This window comes from Protopterus annectens, chromosome 13.part0, assembly GCF_019279795.1.
Source record: "Protopterus annectens isolate FY-2018-M chromosome 13.part0, PAN1.0, whole genome shotgun sequence".
In the NCBI taxonomy this organism is placed as follows: Eukaryota; Metazoa; Chordata; order Ceratodontiformes; family Protopteridae; genus Protopterus; species Protopterus annectens.
Genome location: NC_056747.1, coordinates 909,030,624 through 909,039,265, shown reverse-complemented (window position 1 = coordinate 909,039,265; position 8,642 = coordinate 909,030,624).

Here is an 8,642-nt window from a genome sequence, read left to right as displayed (position 1 = left end):
CTCCAGTTCACTTTTAATTGTTATTTTGCAGGTTATACAGCAGACAGATGTCAAAATATGTTCATGCACAGATTACCGATGGAAAATGGTATTTGATGCAGTGGGATTTGGAACGGGAATGTCTGCTCGTTAGGCGGTTGGTCTAACCAATACACTATTGCTGTGCTGCTTCATTTGCATATATACCCATATACCCATGACTCCTGTTTCCCCAAACACCCACCCCAATGCCTCACTAACACTGCAGTCATCCATTCTCAAGTTGGATCCACTGTGTATCCACACCACTACACATTGGCCATTCCCTACTCCTGTATACACATCCTATCGGTTGACTCACTCCATGTGTCCTCAGAACTCCCAAACTTTTAGTCCACTGGTGACATGAGCGACCAAAAGGACACTATTCACAATTTTTGAGTTGTCCCACATGGGACACGCATGTCTTTATGTCAAGATTAGACTCTATACTTCATTACATCCTTACTCCCATTAACATGACACTACAATAAATTAATAAGTATGACTATGTGGTAATGCACACGTTACACATGAGAGCCTAATTATGTACGTGTTCAGTGTATTTCTTTTACAAATAGACTGGTTTAGTAATTGGCATTGCCATAGCAGGCAGATCACAGAAATGATTCCATGTGTGAGAAAGTCCTCACATTTGATTTTTTCAGCACAGCACTGACTTTGGACATTGTACACACTTCTGCATTTTAGCAATTTCGTCCCTTCCCACTTATGCACAACCTATTATTCTATCTACTGTCGAGGTTTATAAGGGCACATTCGTGTTATTTATGTCTGCAAATGGAATGAATGTGTTACAGAGAATGTACTTCTACACATTGATGTCTGCATGTGTGTATGTATATATACCTATAACAAACTCGCTGACCTCCGTGGGGTGGTCCAATTTGAACCAGCTCATCCAACCCTGGCGCACCTGGCTCCATAATTTCATACCCATAGCTCCTCCACCCCACCCGAGTTCAACATACATGCATACCATCCATTGTCCGGTTGCTATCACAGCCATGACACACCTCCACACATAGCCTTCTCCCGAGCGTTAGGGACCCTACACGTATGTTGTCCCAACCCATGTATACTCAGGCTCTCCTACCATTTAGTCCTTGAACATACCTGCCCTTGCTTGTGTAATGGTCGGATGGCCAAACATCCTATCAATTTTTGGGTAGTCCCACCAGGGACTACCCTCTGATTCTAAAGTAGACTTAGTAGATCAACAATGTTACTCCCACTGGTAATATCCTGCCTGTGATGTGAGTAGCAGTGCTTTGCTCACTCCTATCCAGCTTGATATGACATACACTGACAGCATTATATAGTACTGGGGTTGCTGTTGATTCCTTTCTCATTCCTTTTGTATGCTTTATTGTTACGTCGTTCATTCTTCACACATATATATATATATATATATATATATATATATATATATTTATATATCTGTACATACTTATATACATTTCCTATGCTGGGCACTGCTTACACCCATGCAAGCGCACTCAGACTTGCTTACTGGTACTTATATACTGCTGCTTATTTGTGCTTACACCTGCTTACTAGTGCCTTATTCATTATGACAGTACCACTTTGAATGACATTTAGTTAAACATCTGATGTGATACTCATGTTGGTTTTACAGCAAAATGACATTCATTTCACATGGAAAATGATATGTGCTATTGTTGGGCTCAAACCGTGAATGCCTGTTCATTAGGCGGATGCTCTAAACACTACACTATTGATGTTTACTCTGATTCTGCATGTTTTTCTCTATTTGAATGATTTTGATGTGTAAGCTACGCTCGACGGAGGGCAGCGACGTGCAAACACGCTGCGCTTTGCTTACACCTTCGATATTGCAGCAATACAAATGTATAATAGGAACACGGAGAATCTAATTGTGAAAGTTCTAGAGACGGGGCTCAACATTCCACTACGTGCTTGTGTGTTTACTACTTTGATTTTATTTCACTGTTCATGGACACTCTTGTATGCTTAGCATACATTTCGGTATCATTGGACACTGAATTACTGACTTACTATTAGAGGTGGGCTCTAATAGTAAGCATAGTAGGTTATGCAACTTGGGGGCATGTTTAGGCCTCCGTAGAGCACTTGTACATGCCCCCTGAACTCGCACACGTTTCCTGTGCACGTCGAGGGTGCGGCGGCGCGCCCTCATACATATTCATATGGCGCTGCTGCACCAAATGTAATGAGGACGCTTGGTGCAAGGCTAAAACCGTCCTTGCGCCCAGCTTCTTGAATCCTGGGGCATGTCTATTTAATGTCAGTATTTTTTACTACCATGTCTATTTAATGTCAATAATCATTTTTTAATGCCATGCCTAATGTCAGTAATCATTTATTAATTCCATGTCTATTTATTGCCAGCAATCCATTATTAATAATATGTATATTTAATGCCAGTAATCCTTTATTAATACCATGTCTAATGTTAGTAATCCTTATTAATGCCATGTCTGTTTAATATAGATAATCCTTTATTAATACTGTTAATACTATATCTATTTATGCTAGTAATCCTTTATTAGTAGCATGTCTAATGCCAGTAATCCTAACGCCAGTAATCCTTTATTAATACAATTTCTATTTAATGCCAGTAGTCCTTTATTAATACCAATTTAATGCCAGTAATCCTTTATTAGTACCATGTCTATTTAATGCCAGTAATCATTTATTAATACCACCTCCATTTAATGCCAGCAGTCTTTTGTTAATACCAGGTCTATTAAATGCCAGTCATCCTTTACTAATATCATATCTAATGCCAGTAATCCTTTATTAATATCTTGCTTATTTGATGCCATTAATCATTTATTAATGCCAGCTTTAATTAATCACAATAATCACTTATTCATGCTATGCCTATTTAATACCAGCAATCATTTATTAATACTGAGTCTATTTAATGCCAATAATCCTTTAATAATACCATGTCTATTTAATGCCATTAATAATTTATTAATACCAGGTCTAATGCCAGTATTCATTTATTAATCCCATGTCTAATGCCAGTAATTCTTTTTTAATACAAAGTCTGTTTAATGCTAGTAATCGTTTATTAATACCATGTCTAATGCAAGGATTCATTTATTAATGTCATGTCTATTGCCAGTAATCATTTATTAACACCATGTCTAATGCCAGCAACCCTTTATGAATACCATGTCAATTTAATGCCAGTAATCCTTTACTAATACTATGCTATTTAATGCCAGTAATACTTTATTAATACAATCTGTACTCAATGCCAGTGATCCTTTATTAATACCACATCAAATACCAGAAATCTTTTATTAATATCACATTTAATACTAGTAAACCTTTACTAATGCAATGTCTGATTGCAGTAATCACTTATTAATACCATGTCTAATGCAAATAATCCTTTATTAATAATATGTCTATTTAATGTCAATCATTCACTCATATTAGTCCTATTTAATGACAGTAATCATTTATTCATACTTGGTCTAATTCCAGTAATCCTTCAATAATATAAAGTCTAATGCCAGTAATTATTTATTAATACCAGGTTCAGTACCAGTAATCATTTATTAATACCATGTTTATTTAATGTTATGTCTATTCACTATGTCTTTGTAACACCAGCAGTTCTTTATTAATACCATGTCTAATGCCTGTCATCCTTTATTAATACCAGGTCTATTTAATGCAAATAATAATTTATTAATACCATTTATAATGCCAATAATCAGTTGTTAATACCATGTTTATTTAATGCCAGTAATTCTTTTTCGCTGTCATGTCTATTTAATGCCAGTAATCCAATACTACTAATATGTCTATTTAATGCCAGTAATACCATGTCTAATGTTAGTAATCCTGTATTAATGCCATATTTATTTAACATCAGCAATCCTTTAGTAACACTATGACTATTTAATGCTAGTAATCCTTTATTAAAACCATGTCTAATTCCAGTAATCCTAATGCCAGTAACTGTTTACTGTTTGATTTATTTGTTGGCATTTGATTACAGGGAAACTCCACTGGGCCAGTGAAAGCCCATTTTCGGTGGAGGTCTGGGAAGAAAAGTTCCAAGTCTAAAGACAGACAAAAACATTTTACAAATACTGAGAATGAGAATTATACAATAAGATAAAGTAATAAAAAATAACATTCCATAAAATAAAACCACATAAAGATTATATAATGAAGATAAAGGTGATAATATAATATCAACAATGTTAAAGTAAAAGTACAGGCTATCAGATCATTTAACATTTAATACAATGTCTATTTAATGCCAGTAGTCCCTTACTAATATCAATCTGATGCCATTAATCATTTATTAATGCCATGTGTAATGCCAGTAATTCTTTATTACCGCCATGTCTAATGCCAGTAAACCTTTGTTATTACCATGGGCTGGATTTACGATAGATTGCACGGAGTTGTAGAGTAATATGTCTGCCGTGCGATCCAGGAACAGACAGCAGGGGCTTGCACAAGAGCTGCTAAAACTACTCTTGCATGGACAGCGTCATGGTATACAAATTACCTCATTTGCTGGTGAAAGCTATGCATATGAGGTAAATTTGCGATCCAGGAAACACTAACCTGTCCGTGGAAGATTAGTGTTATCTGCAGAAATGTACTCTGTTGGTAAAGGAGTACCGTTCTGCAAATAGCTAAACGGAGCTATGACAGCTCCAAATAAAGGATGCATACAGTTGAGGAAGCATGCCAATGGCCAAATATAAGGCCATTGGCATTTATAAATGTTTAAAAATATAAAAATCTAACTTTCTTTTCCCCGATCTCCGATGTTTAAGCATAGCGCAGCACTGCGCAAACGTGCAGCGCTTATAAAAACAAGAAAATAATTAAAAAAAAGCCAAAAATAGGCATTTTCACTAAAAAGCTTATTATGCCATACAGGTGAATGGCAGGCTGAAGACAACATGGTTGCTGAGTAGTGGTTGCTAAGGGGGGGGAAGCTCAGTGTCAGAGATGTAACCATGCATTAGTAGGCAATCCTATGCAAATGAGGATAAGGATAGTGAATCCCAATTTTCCCCAGCATGTGAGCCATGTCCCAAGAGTGTAAGAGTAGGAGTAGGTGAGTAGTAGAGTAGAATATAGGTGACATCATGAGGGTGTGTGTCAGACAGGCTGTAAGCTAATTGGAGCACAATGGCTTATGTTTGCTTTGAGTTGCTCAGGATTGTAAGAGGCGTGCCTACAGTTGTCCTATTTGAAAACCTCAAACCAAAGGTGCACAATGTTAAAAGATAGGAAACTCCTTGCAAACATGCACACAGCGTATGTGTGTGTGTGCACGTGTTTGTTTGCGCGGCGCTTCCCCCGGGTGGAAACAGAAAGGCAAAAGGAAGGAAAAGAAATAGTAGGAAGTTAACCAAGGAGAACTAGCAGAGCTGCCAGGTGCAATATATCAGAATCAGCCAATTACACAGGCAGCCTAGCCCTGCCCAGCCCAGCACTATAAACTCTGTAAACAGCATCCCCCCCCCTGTTTTTTCCCAAGAACTCTGCAACACTGCAGTATACAAAGAGGGAAAGATTAAAAAGCTTAAGTCAGACAAAATGTTAGGGGCTACTCTTGCTATCATAAGCCAACATGTGCAAGGTGCTGAGGGGGGTGATGTTGTGAATGCTGCTGAGCAACCCACAGTGAGGAGACAGAGAAGAGTGTACAGACCCAGGGTAGCCTACCAGGGGCTACATGAGCTGGAGATAGTAGAGCACTATAGGGTGGACATAGACCTCCTACAGCAAATTGTTGAGCTGTGCTGGCCACACCTCACACACAGAACCAACAGAGGGGAACCCATCCCAGTGGATACCAAGGTATGTGTTGGCATAAGAATACTAGCTACAGGTACCTTCCAAAGTCCAACTGGTGATATGATGGGGATTTCACAGGCATCAGCATCCAGGGTAGTCCACCAGTTCCTGGATGCCATGTCAGCACATGCCAGTGAGCATGTATATTTCCTCAATTCCCGTGAGGCATTGGCCAGCAATATGCATCTTTTCCACCAAATAGCAGAATACCCTGAGGTAGTGGGTGCAAAAGACTGCACGCACATATGCATCAAAGCACCACCCAGTGAGCAGGGTAGGGTCTATATCAACCGCAAGGGCTTCCCCTCCATAAACTGCCAGGTCGTGTGTGATGCCCAGGGCATAATAATGAATATGTGTGCTGGCTGCCCTGGAAGCTATCACGATTCCCACATCTGGCATCTGACGCAGCTGTACCAGAGATTTGCCAATGGGGACATCCCTGATGGTCACCTAGTGGGGGATGCTGGATACGCACTTGAGCCGTGGCTGATGACACCCATCAGAAATGCACACACACCTGAACAAAAACTCCATGATGAGACACATGCACAAACAAGAAACATAATTGAGCATGTGTTTGGGATGCTCAAGTCACGGTTCCGGTGCCTGGACACATCTGGTGGAGCCTTGCAGTACTCACCAACTACATGTACCCAAATTGTTATGGTATGTGCCATGCTACACAATATGATCCTGCAGAAACAGCTGCAGCAGGAACAGCATGGGGCAGGGCCAAACAGCCCCCCACCAATGCCAAGGCCTGCACAGGCACAGCGTGACTCAGAGGAGGAACAACCTGAGCCTGCCCCAGTAGGCAGAAGGAGGTGTGCCCAGTATGCCCTGGCCTTGGCAAAGAGGCAATGCATAGCACATACACTGACTCAGTAGGAACCCTGGAAATTACACCTCTCTGACTCGCACATACAGTAAAAGGGATGGCTAACTTGACACTACCTGTTTTCAAACATGTATAGGGAGTGTACTATGTGCATCCGACATAGGCAGCCCTGCAGCACCACCTAAGGCATGAGTGCCCTATTTTAAGCAATATAAAGCACTGCTAAGCACATTTTACCAGTACTGAGCATATTTAAATCCAATTGCACATAGCTGTGCACCACGCTAACCAGCGCAACGTCAGGCAACGTTGAGCATAGTTAGGCAATGTTGGGCAACGTTGGGCAAAGTCGGGCAAAGTCGGCCAAAGTAGGGCAAAGTTGAGCAAGGTCAGGTAAACACGCTCACACTTGCTTTACTGTTCCTTAACCAGTCAGGTCTGCTCAGCAGGAAAATAAAAAGCAGTGACAGGGCTCAAACTCAGGATACTGTGCACTATAGTCACAGTACTGAACCACTAAGCCTTGACAGCATTTCACTGGCACAGACACAACTTAAGTCACTCACACATACCAGTTGGGGGGGGGTCACATACCTAACTGTCACAGCAAGCAGGACAAGTGTAGACAAACGCAAACACAAACAAATGCTGTATCATGCCCACTGAAGAGGCATATGAGTAACCTCCCCCCAGACCTATGCAGACAGATAACAGCAGGCCAGCAGTGTGATGTGGGTTGGGTAGGCTATGAAGTCACAAACTAATATGCATGTAATTGGAAGCTAAGGTCTGTAGTACAGTGGCATGCCTCAAGCCAGTATGATAGGCAACAGTACAGAGTGAAATGGAGTACCTGACATAGCAGTGCAGGCCTAGCAAATGTGTATAAGTGTCAGGTGTACCCCTCATCCTATGTACACCCACAGTAACAATCAGGTGTGCCCCCCCGGGTAGAAATGTACAAATAATAGCTGTCCCCCCTGTATGTAGAAATGTTGATAAGTCTATGCAAATTGACTCATGGAAGTCCTGCAGGCACAGCATGCTTCCTGTCGGTGTACAACACAAAGGTGAGCCCTGAAGTAAAAACCAACTTGAATTTTCACACACATATATAGTATATATATGCCCATATTGGGTATGCTCACACACTTCAACAAATTTAGCAAATGTCAGTCAACAACATACTGAAAGGTCATACTGGGCATGCTCACGCACTTAAACAAACAAAGCAAATGTCAGTCAATAACATACTGAAAGGTCATACTGGGCACACTCACACACTTAAACAAACGAAACAAATTTCAGTCAACAACATACTGAAAGGTTATATTGAGCATGCTCACACACTTAGGCCATGTCTGAGTACAGCAGTGGGCCACACATATCTGGCAGTTGCAATTCTTACTCCAGACACATGTCACTATTCACCAATCCTGCCTTGCACACACAGTGATATGAAAACAGACCCATATAGTATATTGGACCCCTGTCATAATTAAACTATGTAATACAAGTACTTAAGTTGTTCAAAGAAAGTGAAAATCCAAAGAAGATCAATAAATCTCCGATCAGTATTATCAAGAAACAATGAGCACTCCTTACATTATCCAAGCCATGTTCTGGCAAAAATATTGCCAAAAAGTCCATAAAGAACCATGAAGATTTCTTTAACTATGTCATAAATATCAACGTGAACTCATATATGTTCTGAGTCAGTGCAAATTGTAAATGAATACATGTACATGACTGACATTGCCAACATCTTGTCAGACAGCTTCATACATATTTACCTCCTCTCTCACTGACAAAAGGGCCCATTACCATACCTGGAGATTGTGAAAAGCCAGAAATCAAATATACAATGGTTAAACAGCTCTATCCAAACCTAAAAACACAGTGTCTA